This window comes from Pan paniscus, chromosome 6 (assembly GCF_029289425.2).
Source record: "Pan paniscus chromosome 6, NHGRI_mPanPan1-v2.0_pri, whole genome shotgun sequence".
Lineage (NCBI taxonomy): Eukaryota > Metazoa > Chordata > Mammalia > Primates > Hominidae > Pan > Pan paniscus.
In genome coordinates this window covers 180,412,468-180,436,683 of record NC_073255.2, presented here as the reverse complement: position 1 = coordinate 180,436,683, position 24,216 = coordinate 180,412,468, and the positions used below count along the sequence as shown (strand labels likewise).

Genomic DNA, 24,216 nt, shown 5'->3' with positions numbered 1-24,216 from the left:
AGGGTTTCCTGAAATGGTTTTGCCTTCTTTCTATAACAGGGTTTCCTGAAATGGTTTTGCCTTCTTTCTATAACAGGAAAACTCCTGTTTATCTTTTAAAATCAGCACCTTGTCCCACCTCCCCACTCCACCCACAAAAACAAAGAAAAGAAAGGAAGAAGGAAATACCTGATACTGGTAATTTACAATGAAAAGAAGTTGAATTGGCTTATGGTTCTGCAAACTGTACAGGGAGCATCTCCTCAGCCTCTGATGAGGCCTCAGAAAGGTTTTACTCATGGCAGAAGTCAAAGTGGGAGCAGACAGACGTCTCACAAGGCAGAGCAAAAGCAAGAAAGAGAGAGTTAGGGGGAAGTGCTACACATATTTATAAATGACCAGACCTCTGAGAACTCACTCACTATGGTGAGGGTAGCACCAAGCCATGAGCAATCCACCTCCATGACCCAAACACCTACCATCAGGCCCTACTTCCAACATTGGGGATTATAATTTAACATTAGATTTGGTGGGGACGTATCCAAACTATATCACTCTGCTTCAAGTCGGAGTGTCTTCCTGGAAATTAAAGCTTTAATGTAGGCCGGGCGTGGTGACTCACACGTGTAATCCCAGCACTTTGGGAGGGCAAGGCAGACAGATTACCTGAGGTCGGGAGTTCGAGATCAGCCTTACCAAATTGGAGAAACCCCGTCTCTACTAAAAATTCAAAATTAGCCAGATGTGGTGGCAGGTACCTGTAATCCCAGCTACTCAGGAGGCTGAGACAGGAGAATCGCTTGAACCCAGGAGGCAGAGGCTGCAGCGAGCCAGGATCGCACCATTGCACTCCAGCCTGGGCAACAAGAGCGAAACTCTGTCAAAGAAAAAAAAAGGCTTTAATATAATAGGCAGACTTCATGAAGATACATTTCATGAAGGTATTGAGTTGGGGGAGTGTACTGATTTATATATTTACCTTCAAAGCATTCTTTTGAATTATTCTGTCAGCATAGAAGACTACGTACATCCACCTCACCTCTACAGATGGGAGCAGCCACACAGCCAACTGAACACCCCATGTTTTCTCTTTGAGAAACAAACTACTTCCTGAGAGTAAGAAGTCTTCTATCCTAGAAAATTTGGTGTTAGTATCAGAAAGATAGACCAAGGCAAGAATATGCAATAAATATTGGCTTGTGCCCCACAAATGGCTGCTTTTTGGTCAGGAACGTGTGCTAGGATATTCTGTGCTGAAGGATCAATGTCACTGCAAGTCCATGATGAATGCGCATTACTAAGCCACATACTCATAATTAATCCTCAGCGACACGTGAAGAAAACTAAATTTCAAAATGAAAAACGAATAAGTGGTAGAGCAAGAATGTGAAACAGATCATTGAATTCCAGAACCAGTGTCCTTAACTGAGAGAACATAGCATCATAGCTATTCTTTTCCTAATTGCAAGAGCCCAAGATATGCTTAAAGTGAAAAAATATATATATAAATTCACTTTTCTTTAGTGGCCTTTTTTGCTTTTTCATCTGTTCTACAAATCTTTATTCTGAGAGCTGCCTTTACTTTCTCTCTGATTGAAATGGGGCTGACAACCAAGGGACCCCAGCATTCTCATCATCAGAGTAGGTGTGACTACAGATGGCCAGTCTTAGAATTCCATGCCCTGGACCTCAAGACTTGACTATGAATGTTCAAACGACCTAAGTATAGCCAGTCAGTGTCCAGATGAGTGATAAAGGCATTAATGGAGAAATAATTTCTTTCTTTCTGAGATAATGATTTCTACAAACCATTTAAGCCTGGAATTGCCTTGTAATATTATCTTCACACAAAGAGAGCTTGATGGACAATAAGCACCATCACCACCCAGCCCCACCCCCACCATACACACGCACATAAATGACAAATCAAAGGCAAAGAGCGATACCCCTAGGGATATCGTTAAAGAATCTAGATATAGTACTGATTAAAGCTCCAGGTCAACACCTAGACATTTTTGTTTCCTTAATCAATAAACTGCTTTTTTTTTGCTTCTACTTGTTTCAGTTTAGTTTCTATTACCTGTCATCAGGAAATTCCAACTAAAACATTTTCCCTTCCTCAAGTCCTTTCCAGCTTGCTGTTAGAGCAGTGTGACACCTGTCTTTTCTCACAGAGGATTTGCTCTGGAACAGACCCTCCTGGTTTTATATCCCTTTCATCTACTCATGATGGGTGTCCACAGCTCAACAGGAGTCAGGACAATGATGATGCAACCCAGTTGCCAGTTTACTGCTGATGGTAAAGATGGCCAATGGTTACCAAGGCCCGGGGCCCTAGAATTCAATGATCCAGAAACCACGCACTCTCTTAATTTTAAAGGTGTCTTTGGAAACGTAAGTTAGACCCAAAAAATCCAGGTTTTCTTTCCAGCTTTCAGAAGACAAGAGCTTGGTTGGAAAGACTGACTAATGGTTCTTTGCCTCCTCAATTTAAAGATAATTTCTTCAAGAAAACTCCATACCCCACTGTATCGTGACTATGCACACTGTTTAGCTGCAGTCAGACCACCCATGCTTCGTTTAATACTTCTCATCACATTGACGGTTAATGTTTATTTGGTATTCTCTTACCCCACCAGGCAATATGTTTCATGTTGGCTGATGTCTATATTTCTCAGAGATGTATCCCCAATACCTGTCATAGTACCCGACACATCAAAAGCTTTCCATAGGTATTCATGGACTGAATAAAATTTTATAAGACTGATCAAGGATTTCTAGTTCCTATCCCTGTTTAATATCCTACAGAGGCCTATGATATTTACTGAAATCAAAGAAATCCTTTTATTATTCTAGAAAGAAGTTGCAATATGACTTTAATATCTCCCCAATTTTTTTCTGTCTTGTAACCAGCCATAAAACTTTGGGTGATACTGGTCATCAGATTGAATAAGAGTAAACTTTGCAATGGTCCCCTTTTCCCCATTTATACATGCAAGAATCAGAACTTATGGGAATATTTTTAGCAATATTTTTGTGGGGGACGATGATGAAAACTTTCAGAGGAAATAATTAGCTTTTAATTAAATTTCTTGGCCCTTGACATTGTACGGTCCTTGTCTTCATCTCTTACCATGCCTGTTTCTTCTCTCTCCTCACTTGAACTCAGCCAACATTAATTTTGGAGACACTTTTCTCTGAATTATCATCTCACCTTGTCCTGCTTTGTGTCACTACACTCTGGATCAAGGGCATTCCTCTAAATTGGAAGATCCCCAAGTGTCTTTATATAACTCGAGTCTTTTCCTGACTCTCCTCAAGATGGCACCCTAAGCACAGGCTCCAGCCTCTTCAACTTCGCCGTCCATTACCAGAAAGACAGATCTTTTCTAAAACTCTAACACAGCATTAAAAAAACAGAAGGCAGGCTCCCCGTAAAAGATCTAGAGAGATGGTATCACATGGTAAAAGAAAACCAAGAACTCGCCCAGAACAAAGTGCTGCAAAGAACAAGAATGACCACAAGAGGTCTTGCAAGTCCAGAGGGAGCAGATGGGGGAAACAGATAAGTCTCAGGAATGCAAGGATAATGTATTCCTAATACATCTATTCGTTCTCTGAATTCACAGATTACAAGAAAAAAAAATTTATGCTCATGCCAAAAAATAAATTGAAAAAATCCAAGTCCCGATGATGGTTAAACATTAGCAGCATAGTAAAATAGAAATAAACTTCCTATAAGAAGTAGTATATCTACCAGAAACCTTTGGCAAGCATTATACTCAGCTGTAAAAAGTCAGATGCATTCACATTAAATTCACAAACAAAAGAAGAATGTTCACTCTCAGTGTTACCTTCAACATACTCATAGAGGTCCTTATCAGGGCATTAAGACAAGAAAAATAAACTGGACAGAAATAAATAAAAGTCATAATATTTGGAAAATATGATCCTTTATAATTTGAGGGTGGATCTAATAGACTTAGTTGATGAATTAGATGTGATAGGGACAGGTAAACAAAGATCAAGGATGATACCTAGGCTTTTGGCTTGAGCCATCAGTGTTTTTCAGAACTTTAACTGAGATAATGGAAAATGAGGGTACGGGATGAAGAGAAAATAGCTAGACAGTTTCAGATATGAGTCTAGACTTTAGAGGTTTGGGGTACAGAATGAAGAGAAGATATTAGATAGGCAGTTTAATAGATGAGTCTAGACTTCAGAGCAGAGGTCAGGTCTGCAAATATAAATTTAGAAGTCATCAGAAAATAGATGGTATTCAAAGCTTTAGGCCAAATTGAAATCTCAGAAAAAGAACATTGAGAATGCTGCAAACCAACATTTTGAGGCAAAAAAAAAAAAAAAAAAAAGAGAGAGAGAGATTTGGAAAGACTAGCTCCATGAGATAAGAGGAAAGCTCAAGCTTATTATAGCATCACATAGCTGTGGGAGAGAAGTTTTTTTGGGGGGAGGGGGTGGGAAGGAGTGAGATCGAGATGTCAACATTCATATGTTATTGAATGCTGATAGGAAAATCATATAAATAAAGAAGAAAAAGTAACCTTGAAATCTATCCACATGGGAACTACTGGTAACCTTGACAAGGTAACGTGGCAGATGAGTTGGAAAGCGAGCTAGGGTGGGTTGAGGAGATCAGGGAAGTGAGGAACTTGAGAAATCTCATGTTCAAAATGCTTTTGATCATTGTTCTTGATAAGGAAGCAGAGAAATCAAGGGATAACTAGAGGGATAAAGGACCCAGAGAAGAGCTTATTTTTTAAGGTGATGAGATACTAGAGTATTTTTACATTGATGTAAATAATGCAGTATGGGGAGAGAGATTATGACTTATGTGTTGGAAAGGGGGGGAAGTAAACTAAATTTAATATTATATAAAATTATAAAGTAGTTTACAAGAGAAACCAGTTGGATAGAATGTGATCCATAAGTCAGCCTGACAAACTAATTTTCTATCAACTCATTTGGATTTGAAGTTTGTTCTATGCTTGACTTTTAAGAAACTTATGTGTAAAAAAATGCATATTTTTCTTTTAAAGAAATTTGGTTAGCTCAGAGTATTTTGGTGTTTTTGTTTTGTTTTGAGACAGGGTCTTACTCTGTCACCAAGGCTGGAGTGCAGTGGTGTGACCATAGATCACTGCAGTCTTGACTTCCCAGGCTTCAGTGACCCTTCTACCTCAGCCTCCTGAGTAGCTGGGACCACAGGCATGTGCCACCATGCCTGGCTAATTTTCCTGTTTTTGGTAGAGACAGGGTTTCACATGTTGCCCAGGCTGGTCTCAAACTCCTGAACTCAAGCAATGAACCTGCCTTGGCCTCCCAAAGTGCTGGGATTACAGGCATGAATCACCACACCCAGCCCGAGATTGTTTTTAAATAGCAAAATATCTGGGATTTTCCCCCAGTAATGGCACCTTACTTCCGAATATATCTTTGGTATCTGGGATGTACCTATATTAACAAAAGGCTTATTATTAATAATTCATAGTTCAAAACTTTCTACGGATGAAAAAGTGCAGATTTGACTAGAATAATACAGACTGCCTATCTGCTCTCAACTCACTTGATTTAGTTTAATTTTAACCAGAAAAGGGGGCATTTTTAGTTTTCTTTTTCTTTTTTGGCTGCTCAGCATTTGGATCCTAATTCTGTTTAGGGGCCTCCTAAAATAGTCAGATTCTTAATGGAAGATAGGCCCTTCCTATTTTTAGCCAGTGCACTAGCTAAAAATGCCAAATACATATATTCCTTTCCCTCAACCCGTGTAGCTAGACTGTAGTCAGTTCAAGTCCACGAGGCCATTGAATCTTCTGCAGATGACACTAGGAAGGTGTGAGTGTATGGAATTAACTCTGTTAGTGGCATTCAGTGGCCAGTGGCCACAGCAATAGCATTATAACCAATTCTGGTGGCGTAATTTTGACTGTATTTCTGAACATCCAGATCCTAGTTCCTGGTGGTCAGGTTTGTTTCTCCACATACTCTACCAATTATGAGAGCAATCCAAATCACATCTAATAAATTCCTACCTTGCAGAGTTAACTGAGGCTTTCCTTTTGGTTGATTGCTAACAAGATCCCTGAGTGATACACCAGATAAAACACACCTGCGGTATCCTCAGGATAACCTGAGAGCCTTTTTCTCCAAGAATGCCACCCAATTCTTGAAATTTCTGGAAGCCCAAATAGTAGCTACATTTTCCCGTTTGTATTGGGTCCTACTTGGCTCACAACGGTCTAAATTATTTTTCAAAGTTCAGTATCCATTTATTGTGAAGATAAAGGTGCCTGTGTTGTGATCCCTGCATGCGATGAAAAAGTGCCATGTGGAACTAATGTTAGTTTGAAAAAATTCACCAAGAGGAGGCAGAAACTCATGAAATACTAGTTGTTGAAATCAAGAGTGAGAATCAGTTTTAGATTCTCATGTTTTTGGAACATTTCAAAAGACTTAATATTCTGGTAAAAAAAGAAATTTATATATTCTGGGATAATGATAAATATATCACTTTGCTACAATTCATCTCGGATTTTTGTCTCCTTTCTTACTGTTTTAGCTTTCCGATTTTGCTTTTGTCTTCATGCTGCACCTCATCTTCCTTCTAAGCTTTCAGACTAAACATTCCATTCCTTTACCTGTAGAAAAAAAAATGTGGTTGTGGATGTGTTCCTTTTATAGTAAGTGCTGAAAAACTATAAACTTTAAGCCAAAAGGACAATACTTCTTTCAAAACCCTTCCTTTAACAAATCACTTTGCAGAGCGTTAAAAAGACCATAAAGAGACAGTACGTTTTCCCCAGCCATTGAAGGTATGATGAATGGTACAACCTGAGAGTGAATGGAAGAGCCACTTTATAAAGTTTAAAGAACCAATACTTGGGCTTAGTTATGGACTTCACACTAACCAGAGATACAAGGCATTTTAGCTGAATGACAGTGGACCGAACTAATCCTATAAAGTGACAAGGGGAAACACTGGGACCCTCCACTGTGAAATATCTTGGAGTGAAGGCTTGGCAGGAATTCAGTCTTGCATAAACATAAAAGCCAAACTCTTTTAGAAAACATATTATCAGAGATGATTTATTTTTATATGAGAATAGTTCTTTTAAAAAATATTTTAGATCTTTTTCTTGAATATAAATATTGATTTACTAATATGACCTGTCTTTTTTCATTCTCTAGGCAACAATGATTTCTTAAGAAGAGGCAAATGGAACTCAGAATAAGCAATCATAGACTAAAAGCATAGAATAATTTCAATAATTTTTGCATTTGAACACAAAAAATGAGTTACTAAAAGCATAGCCCCTTCAACTTGTAATTCAAACACATAAAATAATTTGACTTCAATAGGCAAACCAAATGACACTTATTTGGAAATTTCTAAGGTACTTACAGAAAGTCAAGGAGAGGACTTAAAGTGAAGAAAAAATATGTCTGACTAGTAGTGAATAAAATTATTATTGATGCAAAAAGCATTGTTGAATGAAATCTTTTCAGCATCTTAAATATATAATGGTCTAAACCTTGACCACCTCAAGTTCTTTTCAGAAGCAGGCAGAGGAAAAGAGAGAAAGAATGAATATAAGAACATTTACATCCAGAGTATACAACTCCAGAAGATAGAATTTATTCCTGTTTCATCTTTGTGTGCAAATTTCCCCATGGTTAACCAGTGCATTGCACTAGAAGGCTCAGTGTTTGTTGAATAAATAATCCCAGAAATAACTAGAAAATAGTGCAGAACAGTGAAGAGAGAGCTTAAGTAGAGATCAGGAAAGATACAGCATCTTCTTCCTTTCTTTACTATGTTGAGATACTCTCTGAGCATTGTTTTCCTTATTTGAAAAATGAAGAGTCAAAATGCCTTAAGTACCTTTCAGTTCAGAAATTCTTTGCTTTGAGAGTAAATATACTTAAGATTGAGTGCTAGAATTCAGAATTTTGCAGTGCAAGTTAAAAAATAATTCTATCTTTGGGGAGAAAAAAATGGGGTTATATTTTATTTATTTTTTATACTCTGTCAGTAGACTAAAGGGGGTCTTTAATTAGTAAAATTGTACATTTCAATATGTTCATGCTTGCACACAGAAAGGTGCTGAGTACCTGCCATGGCTGTACTGCAATGTCTATTGTAAATGTTAGCTCTTTGGGGGGCAAGCATACCCACATTCATATGGCATTTCCTAAGCCTGTTTTCCTTCTCAGGGTTAAACTCACTGATGCAAATTGCCCAGCTGTGTCTTAATTAAACTTCTACTCCCACTTTCCTTTGGGCTTTTCAATCATATACGCTTCTCTTTCCCCTCTTTTCCCCATAGTCTTCTCTCTCTTTTCCCTAAACTCCCGCCACATAGGCCTGTGGTGAGGACAGCTGACAATAATGAGGCCCCAGGAACTGGTTCAAAGCCTGCTGTAAAACTTTTTAAATTAAACCCTTGAGATTTTAAGAGTTTGTAATTAGAATGCATGGTTTGAAATGAACTAACATAACCCTGCCATCTAGCTGGCATAACCCAGTGCCCATGAGTCTGCTGATCTCTGGGTGCTTAAGCCCTGGCAGAGCAGACTGTTTCTAACCATTGACCATCCTGTCCCAAAAGTGGGCAATGTCTTCTTTGAACCTTTTGGGAAGTGTCCCAAATTCTCCTCCTATCGAACTGTTAGAATGTGCTTAATTTTCCACTGTAAGAATAGGTTGCTTTGATGAGTATCTATTGGGATAAGTTCTTGCCTTTGTGAAATTTCTTCAAAATAGATTCCCAGAAGTAGGATTAGAGTGGGAAGGGTAGAAATATATTAAGGGCTCATCATAGATGCCAAATCCCTTTATTTTCACTCATCCATACAAACAAATATTTATTGAGCACCTGCTGTGTACCAGGTACTCTTCTAGGTGCTGAAATTTGGTTGTGAACGAGATAGGTGAAGTTTCTGATATCGTGGAATACTACTCTACTGGTTAAGGAAGACAATCAATAAGTGGGCAAAAAATACATAATATAATTATAAATGGTAACAAAAGCTATAAAAACATATAAAATGGAACGATAGAGAATAGGGGTTGGCTTCTGTCCTTTTGCAGTCCATACAATTTATCAGGAAAATTGGTCAGCTTTTCCTTCTAAGTACGTAGAGAACTTAATACCTTCTCTACATCTGTATTGTTATCTCCCTAATCCAGGTCACCATCATCCTTTGCTTGGACTTTTGCAAGAGTTTCTTAATTGATCTTCCTGCTACCATATTAACCCCCATAGTCTGTTCTCCCCACAGCAGTCAGAATGATTCTTTTAAAGTGTAAGTCAAGTCATATAACTCAGCTGCAGAACACTTCCGATAGCTCCCTTCTCTCTCAGTGTAAAATCTGTCATTTCCACGGCTTGTAGAAGAATCTGCGGCCTGGACACTGCTGCTTCTCTAAACCCATCTCTACCATTCCCCTCCCCAGCTGCAATCCTTTCACATTTCAAGCATGACACTTCCTCAGTGACTTTGCACTTGCTGTACCCTCTGTTTGGAATATAGTTTCCCCATATATATCTCACTCCTTCAGTTCTTTGCTCAAATATTACCTTTTCATAGAAATAGTCATTAACCATCCCAAATAAAATAGTGTGGCATTCCCATGTCTCTCTTTATCCTACTTTCTTTCTCTTCATGGCACTTATCGTCACTTGACATATTTATTTGTATATTTTGTTTATTGACTGTTTTTACCCACTAAAATAGAAATTTCATAGATTAAATACTTTATCTGTGCTGTTCACTGCTATATCCCCAGTATCTAAATTGATACCTGGCACATAGGTAATGGCTCAATATTTGTTGAATTAATGAAGAAATTAATGACTTTGTTTGAACCTGGTGAGAGATTTCTTGGAATATGCTGTGAGTCTAGACCATGTGTCCTATCCAACTTGTTTTTAATTTTTATCAATGTCATGGATCAAGAAATAGTAGAGGCCCAACAAACTATATGCTGTCTTGGAGTCCAGCAGTGCTGGAGCTGGGGCTCAAGAGAAGTGCAGGCTGTGTCCCCAAGATCTAGGCGTGAGTGACCCTGGGCTATCACACCTGGGGCTAAGGTGCAGTGCTGCTGGGACTAAGGTGCAGTGCTGCTGGGGCTGAGGTGCAGTGCTGCTGGGACTAAGGTGCAGTGCTGCTGGGGCTAAGGTGCAGTGCTGCTGGGGCTAAGGTGCAGTGCTGCTGGGGCTAAGGTGCAGTGCTGCTGGGGCTAAGGTGCAGTGCTGCTGGGACTGAGGTGCAAGTGGTGCACACATTCCCTATCCATTGGCCTATGCTGTTGCCAATGAAGGCAGAACTACCCTCCCCAGTGGCAGGATAACAGCACAGTTGTTTCTTCCCCCAATGCAAGCATTCCACCAGTGGCCTGCGGATCACCCAACCCCTTTGTACCTTGGGTGGCTCCTCCACACGCCACTGGAGGCCTGAGGACAAGCTCTTCTGACCCAGATTTACCCCCTTTCCATAAAAGAGCACATAGTCTAGGGGCCAGGGGATTTCCCAACTCGGTTCACCACCATCGGAACCTAAACACTCCTCCCAGGGGCCTACTCACCAAAATGAGAATACCACAACTGGCACTTATCTGCATGTGCCGCCTGCAAGCCTAAAGACTGGCCCACGCAGCCCATTGCAGCCACCACCAACACCAGCACATACTTCTCAAGACCCAGAGGATTGTTCTGCCACTGACTCTACCTTTGCCCATGCCATACTGGTTGCCTAGAGGTCCAAGATCCTGCCACCCACCTTGCTCAAAGTTGCCACTACCAGCATATGAGTAAGCTTCCAGAAGGCCCAAGGGTTAGCCTGACTGTACCCACTAATACTAGTGCCAGTTTACACTGCCCCCCGGTGCCCAAGAACAGGCATGCTCAGCCCAACACTGGTACCAATGGTGCTGGAAAACTGGCCTACTTGGCTTCCCAGTCCCCAGCAGAACTTCACTACAGTTTCCAGCTGTACCCTAAGCCACCAAGGAGATCACAGATACCACTGATGCTGTTGAAAGCTACACTACTGCATGCACCCAGAATCAAACCCAAAACGTTCTACCCAACAAACACCATAGATACATCTTCAAGAAAGTTTTCCCTTATAAAAGCAAATTCAACAAGTTGGAAGAAACTAATATTATTTCAGGTATGTCAATATCAATGTAAGAACACAAGAAACATGAAAAATCAAGGAAATATACACCTCCAAAGGAACAGAATAACTCTCCAGCGACAGATTACAATAAAAAACAAATGAATGAAATCATGGGAAAAGAATTCAAAATTTGAATATTAAAGAAGCTCAGTGGAATACAAGAAATTTCTGAAAAATTACAAAGAAATCAGAAAAACAATTCAGGATATGAATGAGTAATTTGCCAAAGATAGAGAGAATAAAAAAATAGCCAACCAGAAATTCATAAACTGAAGAATTCATTTAATGAAATACAAAATATATTCAAAAGCTTCAACAAAAATAGACTAGATCAAGCAGAAGAAAGAATCTCAGAACTTGAAAGCAAGTCTATTGAAATAACACAGCCCAACAAAAATACAGAAAAAAGAATAAGCAAATTCTTCATAGTATATGAAACACCATAAAGTGGCCAAATTTTGAATTACTGGGGTCTCAGAAGGCAGAGAGAGAACAAAAGGATTAGAAAACGTATTCAACATAACAATACATAACAACTTCCCAAATCTAGCAAGAGATTAAGGCATCTAGATACAACAGGCTCTGAGATCCCCAAACAGATACAATGCAAAAAAGTTTTCATGAAACATTACAGTCAAAATGTCTACAGTAAAATACACAGAAAGAATTCTAAAAACAGCAAGAAAAAACATATAGTCACCTTTAAAGGAACCCCCATCAGACTAACAGTGAATTTCTCAGTAGAAGCCTTTCTGCCAGGAAAGAATGAGATGATATATTCAAAGGGCTAAGAAAAAAAAAAATATTGCCAACAAAGGATCTATTTCCAGCAAATTATCCTTCATAAATGAAGGAGAAATAAAAAAGTCTTTCCCAAAGAAGCAAAAGCTGAGAAAATTCATCACCACTTAACTGGTCCTCCAAGAAATGCTCAAGGCAGTCCTAAACCTGGAAGAAAAAGACAGCATTTACCATCACAACAACACAACGAAGTATAAAACTCACTGGTAAAACAAACACACAAACGAGGAAGAGAAAGAACTCACACGGTACCACCATAGAAAACTACCAAACCACAATGACAAACAATAAAAGAAAAAGAAAGGAATGAAGAATATACAAAACAACCAGAAAACAATGAACAATATGACAGAAACAAAACTTCACATATGGCCGGGTGTGGTAGCTCATGCCTGTAATCCTAGCACTTTGGGAGGCTGAGGCGGGCAGATCACCTGAAGTCAGGAGTTTGAGACCAGTCTGGCCAACATGGTGAAACCCTATCTCTACTAAAAAAAAATACAAAAACTAGCCAGGCGTGGTGGCACGTGCCTGTAATCCAAGCTACTTGGGTGGCTGAGGCAGGAGAATCACTTGAACCTGGGAGGCGAAGGTTGCAGTGAGCCGATATCATGCTACTTCACTCCAGCCTGGGCAACAGAGTGAGACTCTTGTCAAAAAAAAAAAAAAAAAAAAAAACAACTTCGCATATCAATAATAACCTTAAATGTAAATTGATTAAATTCTCCACTTAAAAGATACAGACCGGCTTAATTGATTAAAAGAAGTATATATGATCCAACTATGTGCTGCCTACAAGAAACACATTTTACTTGTAAAGACACACATAGACTGAAAGAAAAAGGATTGAAAAAGATATACCATGCAAACCTAAACCAAATGTGAGCAGAAGTTGATTTACTTATATCAGATAAAAGAGACTTTAAGTCAAAAATAGTAAGAAAAGGCAAAGAAGGTCATTATATAATGATAAACAGATCGATTCAGTAAGAAGATATAATAATTTTAAATATACATGCACCTAGCATTGCGGTACCCAGATTCATAAAGCATATATTACTAGATCTAAAGTGTTGTGGGAAGTCAGGGACCCCGAATGGAGGGACTGGCTGAAGCCATGGCAGAAGAACATAAATTGTAAAGACTTCATGGACATTTATTAGTTCCCCAAGTTAATACTTTTATAATTTCTTAAGCCTGTCTTTACTACAATCTCTGAACATAAATTGTGAAGATTTCATGGACATTTATCACTTCCCCAATCAAAACTCTTGTGATTTCCTATGCCTGTCTTGTCTTTAATCTCTTAATCCCATCATCTTTGTAAGCTGGGGATGTATGTCGCCTCAGGACCTGTGATGATTGCTTTAACTACACAAATTGTTTGTAGAGCATGTGTGTTTGAACAATATGCAATCTGGGCACCTTAAGAACAGGATAACAGTGATTTTCAGGGAAATAGGGAGATAACCTTAAAGTCTGGCTGCCTGTGGCCCAGGCAGGACAGAGCCATATTTCTCTCCTTACCAAAAACGGGTAAGAGAAATATCACTGAATTAATAATTAACAGCCCTGGGAAAAGAATGCATTTCCAGGGGGGGCCTCTAAAATGGCCGTTCTGGGGGTGTCTGCCTTATGCAGATGTAGATAGGGAGGAAACACGCCCTAGTCTCCTGCAACGCCCCCAGGCTTGCTAGGATTAGGAAATTCCAGTCTGGCAAATTCTAGTTAGACAAGTTCTCTGCTCTTGAACCCTGTTAAGATGTTTATCAGTGACAATGCGTGCACAGCAGGACATGGAAGTTAATTAGTGATTCTAGTTTTGCCCTGAACTTGTGATCTTGCCCTGCTCATCTGCCTTGTGATCTTTTGTTGCCCTTAAAGCATGTGATCTCTGTGACCCACACCCTATTTGTACACTCCTTCCCCTTTGAAAATTGCTAATAAAAACTTGCTGGTTTTACCGCTCAGGGGGCATCACGGAACCTGCCGACATGTGATGTCTCCCTCTGACACCCAGCTTTAAAATTTCTCTCTTTTGTACTCTTTCCCTTTATTTCTCAGACCAGCCGACACTTAGGGAAAATAGAAAAGAACCTATGATGAATTATCAGGGGTTGGCTCCCCCAATACTAAAGAGAGAGATAAATTCCAGTACAACAACAGTGAGGGACTTCAACACCCCACTCTAAGCGTTAGACAGATCATCTAGATGTAAAATCAACTAAAAAATATTGAATTTAACTGGACTATAGAACAAATGGACCTAACAGACACACCTACAGAACATATTATTCAACAACTGCAGAATACGCATTTTTTTCTACTCAGCATGTGGAACATTTTTCAGGATAGATCATATTTTCAGCCACAAAAGAAGAAGTCTCAACAAATTCTTAAAACTAGACATTATATTAAGTATTTTCCCATACAACAGTGGAATAAAACCAAAAATTAATACAAAGAACAACTTTGGAAGCTATACAAATACATAAAAATAAAACAACATGGTCCTGACTGAAGAAATAAAAATGGAAATAGAAACATTTATTGAAACAAATAAAAATGGAAACACATGATGCCAAAATCTGTGGAATACAACTAAAGCAGTACTAAGAGGGAAATTTATACCAATAAACATCTGCATCAAAAGAAGTAGAAAGTTTTCAAATAAACAATGTAATGATGCACCTCAAAGAATTATTATAGAAAAGGAAGAACAAACCAAACCCAAAATTAGCAGAAGAAAAGAAGCAATAAAGATAGGATGAGAACTAAATAAAATAGAGACTAAAAGACAAGGATCATTAAAACAAAAAGTTCCTCAGAAAGATAAACACAACTGACAAACCTGTAGCTAGACTAACCAAGAAAATAAGAGAGAAGGACTAAATAACAAAATTAGAAATAAAAAAGGACACATTACAGCTGATACCAAAGAAACATAAAAGATCATCAGAGATTATTATGAGTAACTATACACTAATAAACTGGAAAGCCTAGATAAAATAGATACATTCCTGGAAACATACAAACTACCAAGATTGAATCAGGAAAAGATAGAAAACTTGAACAAACCAATAATGAGTAGTGACATTAAATCAGCAATAAAAAGACTCCCAACAAAGAAAAGCGCAGGACCAGATGGACTCACTTTCAAATTCTATAAAGAACTAATATCAATCCTCCTCAAACTATTCCAAAAAATCAAACAACGTGGAATTCTCCCTAACTTACTCTAGGAGGTGAGCATTGCCCTGATACCAAAACCAGACAAGTACACACACACAAAAAGAAAACTACAGACCAATACCCCTGATGAACATAGACACATAAATTCTCCACAAAATACTAGTAAAATGAATTTAACAGCATGTCAAAAAGATAGTACCCCATGAGCAAGTGGGTTTCATCCCAGGGATACAAGGATGGTTTAACATATGCAAATGAATAAATGTGACACATCACATGAACAGAATGAAGGGCAAAAACTATATGATCATTTCAATAGATGCAGAAAAGGCATTTGATAAAATTCAACATCATTTCATTATAAAAACTCTCAACGAACTAGGTATAGAGGGAACATACCTCAAAATAATAAAGGCCATATATATGACAAACCCACAGCCAACATCATACTGAATGGCGAAAAGTTGAAAACCTTTTCTCTAAGAACTAGAACAAGACAAGGATGCTCACTTTCACTACTCCTATTCAACATAATGCTAAAAATACTATTTCCCCTAGACAGAGAAATCAGACAAGAGTAAAAAATAAAAGGCATTCAAATTGGAAAAGAGGGAGTCAAATTGTCTCTCTTTGCACATGAAATAATCTTATATTTAGAAAAAAAAGATTCCACCTAAAAAAGATAAGCAAATTCAATAAAGTTGAAAAATATAAAATCAACATATAAAAATCAGTAGCATTTCTATAACCAATAATAAAAGAGCCAAAAGAGAAATCAAGAAGACAATCCCATTTACAATTGCTACCAAAAAAAAATACCTAAGAATAAATTTAACCAAGCAGGTAAAAGATCTCTACAAGAAAAACTGTAAAACACTGATAAAATGAATTAAAGAAGACATAAACAAAGAGACATCCCATGCTCATGGATCAGAAGAATCAATATTGTCAAAATGACCAATGAAATATCCAGATTCAATAAAATCCTTATCAAAATACCAATGTCATTTTTTACAGAAATAGAAAACAAAATTCTAAAATTCATATGGAATAAAAAAAGAGCCAGTATAACCAAAACAATCCTGAGCAAAAAGTACAAAGCAGAAGGCATCACACTACTTGACTTCAAAATATAGTACAAGGTTATAGTAACCAAAAAGCATGGTATTGATATAGAAATAGACACAGAAACCAATGGAAGAGAATAGAAAACCCAAAAATAACTCTACATATTTACAGCCAACAGACTTTCAACAAAGGTGCCCAGAACATACACTGAGGAAAGGATACCTTCTTTAATAAATAGTCCTGAAAAAAATGGGATATTCACATGCAGAAGAATGAAACTGGACCCTTATCTTCCACCTTATATAAAAATCAATTCAAAATGGATCAAAAACTTAAAAGTAAGACCTTAAACTATAAAACCACTAGAAGAAAACAAAGGGAAAACACTCCAGGATATTTGTTTAGGCAAAGATTTTATGGCTGAGACCTCAAAAGCAGAGAAAACTAAAACAAAAATAGACAAATAGCACTATAGTAAACTAAAAAAGTTTTTGCACAGTGAAAGAAACAATTAACAAAGTGAAGAGACAAACTGTTGAATGGGAGGAAGTAGTTGCAAACTATTCATCCAACCAGGGACTAATATCCAGAATATGCAAGGAATACAAACAACTCAATGATAAAAAAAAAAAAACAAATAATTCAATTAAAAAGTGGGCAAATGACATGAATAGACAATTTTCAAAGGAAGACACACAAAAGCCAACAAGCATATTAAAAAATGCTCAACCTCTCTAATCATCAGAGAAATGCAAATCATAACCATGATGAGATATTATCTCATCCTAATGAGAATGGTTATTCCTAAAAAGACAAAAAATAAATAAATAAAAACAGATGCTGGCAAGGATGTATAGAAAAGGGAATACTTAACAATCGCAAAGGTATGGACTCAATCTAAGTGTTCATCAGTGGGTGAATGGATAAAGAAAATGTGGTATATATACACAATGAAATACTATTTGTTCATAAGAAAGAATGAAATCATGTCATCTGCAGCAACATGGATGGAAATAAAGGTCATTATGTCAGGTGAAATAATCCAGGCACAGAAAGACAAATACCACATGTTCTTACTCATATGTAGGAACTAAAAACCTTGATCTTCTGGAGGTAGACAATAGACGGGTAGATATGACACCAGAGTTTGGGAGGGTGTGAGAGTGGGCGGAGGGAGAAAGGAAAAGAGGTTCATGAAGAAGCACAAACTTACAGTTAGATAGAGGAAATAAGTTCTAATTTTCAATAGCAGACTAGGGTGACTATAGTTAACAACAACATACTGTATATTTCAAAGTAGCTAGAAGAAAGAACTTGAAATGTTACCAACATGCAGAAATGACAAATACTCAATATGATGGCTACCCCAAATACCCTGACTTGATCTTACATGTTCGATGCACATTAAAAATGCTCACATGTACCCCCATAAATGTGCAAAACACTATGTACCAATAAAAGGAACAAAGAAATAGTAGAGGGTCTCACAAGCATTGTATACATGATTTGTTATCAGAATCATGTTCAGCAATGCTTTTCAAACCGCAGGTCACTAACAATTAGTAGTCTGTGAAGGTAGTTTAGCAGGTTGTGATCAGCTTCTTGTTAACAAAAGAGAATTCATCCAGGCTGGAACAAAATAGAATTGAATTGAAAAAAATACTTTATCACATGTAATATGGCTGAGTGTTGTTTTGTGAAAGTTCATTTTAATTATATGTAAATGGGCTTTTTGAGCACATAATGAAATATGATATAAAAACTATTTGTTATTATAGGTCACAGTGTTTTTAAAAAAAACAATGGCCTACAATATTGATTCTCAGGAATCCACCCAAAATTTCCAGGAAATAAAAATATCAGAAGAAAACAATGAACTGGAAAAACAGTGAAAGAGAAGCAAAGAGAGAACCAATGACCAAAGAGTTGTTCCTTTGAAAAAAGTCCATAAATTAATAGTGACTAGCCATATTGGCCAAGATAAAAAGAGAGAGGACACAAATTTTCAATTTTAGGAATGAAGGTTAGAAAATTATTTCAGATCCTTCCTAGTCATTTATAACATAAAAATAAATCATACATGTGTCATACATGACACAGCAGCAAAACTCACTGAAGAAGAAATAGCTATCTTGAATAAGCTACTATACATTAAAGAAATTGAATTTGTGGTTTAAAATTCTCAAAGAAAAATCTTCAAGTCCAGATGGCTGTACTAACACGTTTTTCCTAACATTTCAGAAAAATGTAATATAATTATACACAATTTTTTCCATAAGATAAAAGGGGAGGGAATGACACCCAGCTCATTTTATAAACTCAGCATTACCTGATATTAAAAACAAAGACATTATAAGAAAACTACAGACGAAATATCCCTCACAGCATAGATATGAAAATATTCAATCGAATGCAACACTTAACAATCCAACAATATGTAAAAAAAGATAATATATCATTACCAAGTAAGGTTTATTTCATGGTGAAAAGATAGTTAAGCATTCAAAAGTTAATTAAATTAGTTCACCACATCAGTAGACAAAAGAAGAAAAACATTGCTCATCTCAAAAGATGCAGAAAATCATTGGACAAAATTTGAAATCCAACCATAACAAAAATTCTCAGCAATTAATAATAGAAAGGAACTTCCTCAAACTGAGGGAGAGTATCTACAAAATGGGCTGCTAACATCAGAGTTAATGCTAAAAGACCAAATGCTTTGCCCCTAAGATCAGGAATAAGGACGAGAAGTCCATTCTTACCACTCTTTTTAGACACACTGAAAATTCTAAGTGCAATAAGGGAAGAAATTAAAAAAAAAAAAAAAAAAAAGACCTACAGATTAGAAGAAGTAAAAATGTTTCTCTTTGCAGATGACATGATTGTATGTTTAGAAAATTGTAAGAATCTACAAGAAAGGTATTAGAACTAATTAGTAAATTTAGCAAGGTCAATAGTTAGAAGGCCAATGTAAATTTAATACACAAAATCACATTTCTGTCTACATTCTATATACTACCAATAGAAACTGAAAATTTTCAATTAGTGCTATTATAATAATAAGAAAAATAAGAAACACTTTGGTATAAATTTAACAAAATATGTTTGTACAAGTGTACAATCTGCATATTGAAAACTCCAAAATGCCAGTGAAAGAAATCAAAGGCCTAAACAAATATGAGATGTTCGTTATTCAAGATTTGCAAGTCTCAACATTGTTATATTAATTTATTAATGTTAATCATAAATTAACCTTCCATAGATTCCATGCAACCTTACAAAAAATCCCAGCAATATTCTTTTTGGAGAAATTGACAAGTTAATTCTAAAATTTATATGGAAAAAAAGCAAAGGAATTACAAGAGCTGATATAATTTTGAAAAGAACAAAGCCCAAGGACTTAATTATTTCATTTCAAGACACATTAATCAAGATGTATAGATCAAGATTAAAGTATAAAGCTACATTAATCAAAACAATGTCATATTGGTGAAAGGACAGACACATAAATCACTGTAACCAAACAAACAAAGTCCAGATAAAGACTCACATATAAATTATCAATTAATATTTGATAAAGGTACAAAGAAAACTCAGTGGAGAAAATAGAATTTTTTTTACAGATGGTCTGAAAAAATTGAACATCCATTTGCAAAATTTTTAAAACCTTGACCCATACCTCACACCATATGTAAAAATTAAATAAAAATGAATCATAAACTGAAGTGTAAGAAAAAATAAAAATTCAGAAGAAATCATAAGACCACAAATTGATACCTTGGATTAAACAAAGACTTATTAGATATGAAATCTAATCTCAATCATGAAGATAAAATTGATAGTGATTCATCAAAGTTAAGAACTTCTGCTCTTGTAAGACACTGTTCAGAACCTTAGAAGACAAGTTGTACACCAGGAGAAAATATTTGCAAAAGGCATTTCTGATGAAGAACCTGTATCCGAGATTTCTGCCTCTCTTCCCAGTGGCGTCACAACCTTCAGCCCACTCAGGATATTGGCAACAGCTGAGGTACTAAGTATTGGTAAAAAACTGAATGAGGGTAAAACAAAGTCCATAAATTATTAGATAGTCCAGAAAAAATCCTCCTGCAGTTCAAGGACCAGATAACAGCAGGAAATGCAGTTAGAAAGAATCACCTGGGCCAGGCGCAGTGGCTCACGCCTGTAATCCCAGCACTTTGGGAGGCCGAGGCGGGCGGATCATGCGGTGAGGAGAGACCACCCTGGCTAACACAGTGAAGCCCCGTCTCTACTAAAAATACAAAAAATTAGCTGGGCATGGTGGCGGGCGCCTGTAGTCCCAGCTACTGGGGAGGCTGAGCCAGGAGAATGGCGTTAACCCGGGAGGCGGGGCTTGCAGTGAGCTGAGATCGTGCTACTTCACTCGTGCCACTGCACTCCAGCCTGGGCGACAGAGCGAGACTCTGCCTCAAAAAAAACAAAAAAGAAAGAAAGAATCACCCGGAAGTAAAAGGTAAAAGCTGCAATCTCAAATAAAATTACCAGTTGTGTTTTTCAGTTGTTACAGGAAGCAAGTGTCAAAACTGCTTTCACCAGAAAATGTGGGGAAACAGACAGCTTTTGCTGCTCCCGAGTGTGAAATGATTCCAACTGAATGGGTTTGCAGAAGAATAGCAACTGATTCTTTTTTCAAAAGAAATCCTGATGACAAGGAAGGATATAAGTTTTACCCACCTAAAGTGGAGATGTTTTTCAAGGATGATGCCAGTAATGACCCACAGTCATCTGAGGAACAGCTAACTGCTCTAAAATTTTGCTTTGGTGAACTTCTCATAGGCTAAACTGAAGTGGATATCATGTCATATACTACATAGGCTCTTTTTTGAAATACTGGAGAAATCTTGGTTGCCCCAGAACTGTACACTGGTTGATATGACGATCAAATTTGGTTGATGTAACCCCTAAAGAAATTGTTCTTGCTGATGTTATTGATAATGATTCCTGGAGACTCTGCCCATCAGTAGATGGAAGCCAACAGAAAGACAAACAGCCTCATCAGGACCTCAAAGAAGTAACTTCTGAAGGGCTCAAGATGGTTAAAGAAAAACTTAGAGTGGGTTGCAGAGAGAGAAGAGTTGCTTTTGAAATTAGAAAGTCTGTGCGGGATGGCAGTATTGGTAGGCTCTACTTCTGATCTTGGCCACTGTGAAAAAATCAAGAAGGCCTGTGGAAATCTTGGCATTTCCTGAGAACTTCAAGTAACATCTGTGCATAAAGGACCAGATAAAACTCTGAGGATTAAAGGTGAGTGTGAAGGGGATGGCATTCCCACTGTGTTTGTGGCAGTGGCAGGCAGAAGAAATGGTTTGGGACCAGTGACGTCTGGGAACACTGCATATCCAGTTATCAGCTGTCCTCCGCTCAAGCAGACTGGGGAGCTCAGGATGTGTGGTCTTCTCCTCGACTACCCAGTGGTCTCAGCTGCTCAACCACCCTTTCTCCAGAAGGATCAGCTCAGTTTGCTGCACAGATATTTGGGTTAAACAACCATTTGCTGTGGGGCAGACTGTGAGCAAGCATTCTGAACACATGGATTTTCTTGAAGCAGGTTGACAAGGAAATCAGAGAACGTAATTTATAAGAAAGATTGTCATTGCTTTTTTTAGGGGGGAACTACAAATGTTTAGCTGCAGGAAAATCAAGCAAGATGAAAAGATGATGCTAAATTAGAGAACACAAATACAACGTATTAGTGAATAAATGCTTTTCCAGATCCATAGGTATGTAGAATATCTGTTCATATTTATTAATATCTCCTTATAAGCAGAGAAGTTACTATAAGGACATTTTCAAATTACTCTCCTGTTCACTGTATGGTCACTGTTAGGTGATAATATAATTAAAGAAATATCTTTTATAAATGCTAATAATGTTCTATTATAAAGCTCTAGAGTTATTACCTGACCTTCTGTATGTCAATCCATAAGTTTTAGAAAGTAAAACTGGCTATATTTTAGGTGATAAGAGCAATATAATTCTCATTCACTCTGTGGTCTTCACAAAATTCTAAGGGTATAGTTCTGAATTTTCAATTAGTATTTCAGAAAGTGATTTCTATTTACATGTATATCTATAGATAAGTTTTGATTTTCTTTTAAAGAAAAGTTGAGATTGGGTAGAAAACAAGGTAGAGGAACACTGTTGGACCCACGGAAAGGGGACTTTTCTGAGACCTTCTCTGTTGGTTTTTAGAGCAATTTTCCATGGAAACAGTAGAGTTACCTTTGCCATGCCAAATGAAGATTTAGCGAATCTTACTTGGCTATGTAACAACAACAACAACACTCAATAATAAAATGAATAATTTGATTTTTAAGATGTTCAAAACATTTTATTAGACATTGCACCAAAGAAGATACGCAGATGGCAAATAAACACAGGCAGAAATACTCAATATCATTTGTGGTAAAAGCTGTCTTCTTTATATTTTCCCGTATTTAATTTTTTTCGACTATTAGTAATATTGTATATTACTTCTATCAGAAAAAAATAATTTTTGAATTAGTATGTTCAATTTTATAATCATGATTGTATTTTTTTAAATCATGGAGAGCAAACATTGCTGAGAAAATACACCTATTTTTATGGATGATGGGTTTTTTTTTCATTTTTTCACATTTTCAACTTTCATTTAGTGAACATATGTCACTTTTTATCCTAAAAAATTTTAAAAAATCAATTTTACAAGCATGGAATAGGAAAACTCTGTCGTGTTAATAAATGAAGTGAAAAATCTCTGTACCTTTAGTTGTTCATAAGTTGAAAATGAGTAACATGATATATCTTTAAACAGAAACTTCCATGTTAGCTACATTAATAATGCTTCTTTCCCAGGAACTAATAATCCCCAAGCATATTCCCTTTTCATATCATCTCTGAAATAATCCATGCTATTCTGGGCACCATTTCAACAAGCATGTTGACCAGTTCAAGCTCACCCAGAGGAAAAGACCCAAGGTGAATACTCAGGAAAGAATGTGATATCAGAAACTCTAAGGCATCAAAGTCTAAGGAAAAATATGAAGATATTCTCTAAATACTTTCGAGGCTGGCATTTAAAAGAAAGAGAATGTCTTCTCTGAATTTTCAGAAAACGGACTTCTATCAATTGTTAAGAATATCGTTGCCAAATATACATTCAAGAACCAGGAGAATGACAACCATATGGGTTCAGGGAACTGTTTGACCTATTTTGAGGCAAACTGGACAGGATCCAATTTGTTTCTTGAGTCTCAGGAGCCCTTTCTCTGATAGGGGGAAGCAGTGGTAATTGGTAATCCTCGGGAGATAGTATTTCCTCAGAGGCAGCATCCAGTAGTTCCTGAAAGTCTGGGGCATTTTTTCACAGCTATTTAAACCAAGTAAGTAGTACTAGAACCCTTTGGCGAAGGCTTGGAAGAAGGTTCATGTACCTCATTTGTGGTTATTATAGCAGTATTTATCCTTGAAGTAACCTAGTCTCCTTCATTGGAGAGATCTGGGTCTAATGGAACCATTTCTGGGAATTAGGTAAAGGGCCATAATTCTGTCTTTGTGGCTCAACAGACCTCTGTTCATTGGGACTTGTATGTGTTCTAAAAATATAGCAAGGCTGTAATGGTATGCCTATTTTTTTTTTTTTTTTTGAGATGGAGTTTCACTCTATCACCCAGGCTGGAGTGCAGTGGCACAATCTCAGCTCACTGCAACCTCTGCCTCCCAGGTTCAAACGATTCTCCTGCCTCAGCCTACTGAGTAGTTGGGACTACAGGCATGTGCCACCATGCCCAGCTAATTTTTGTATTTTTAGTAGAGATGGGGTTTCACCATGTTTGCCTGGCTGGTCTTGAACTCCTGATCTCAGGTGATTTGCCCACCTTGGCCTCCCAAAGTGCTGGTATTACAGGCATGAGCCACCGCACCCAGCCTATTTCATTTTTTTAAGACCCAGAA

At 37.3% G+C, this 24,216-nt stretch overlaps 1 pseudogene; it reads left to right on the top strand.

The window, feature by feature from the left end:
• Positions 1-10,806: 10,806 nt before the first annotated feature.
• LOC100975225 (bifunctional phosphoribosylaminoimidazole carboxylase/phosphoribosylaminoimidazole succinocarboxamide synthetase-like) lies at positions 10,807-23,053 on the top strand (annotated as a pseudogene).
• The last annotated feature ends 1,163 nt before the right edge of the window (positions 23,054-24,216 follow it).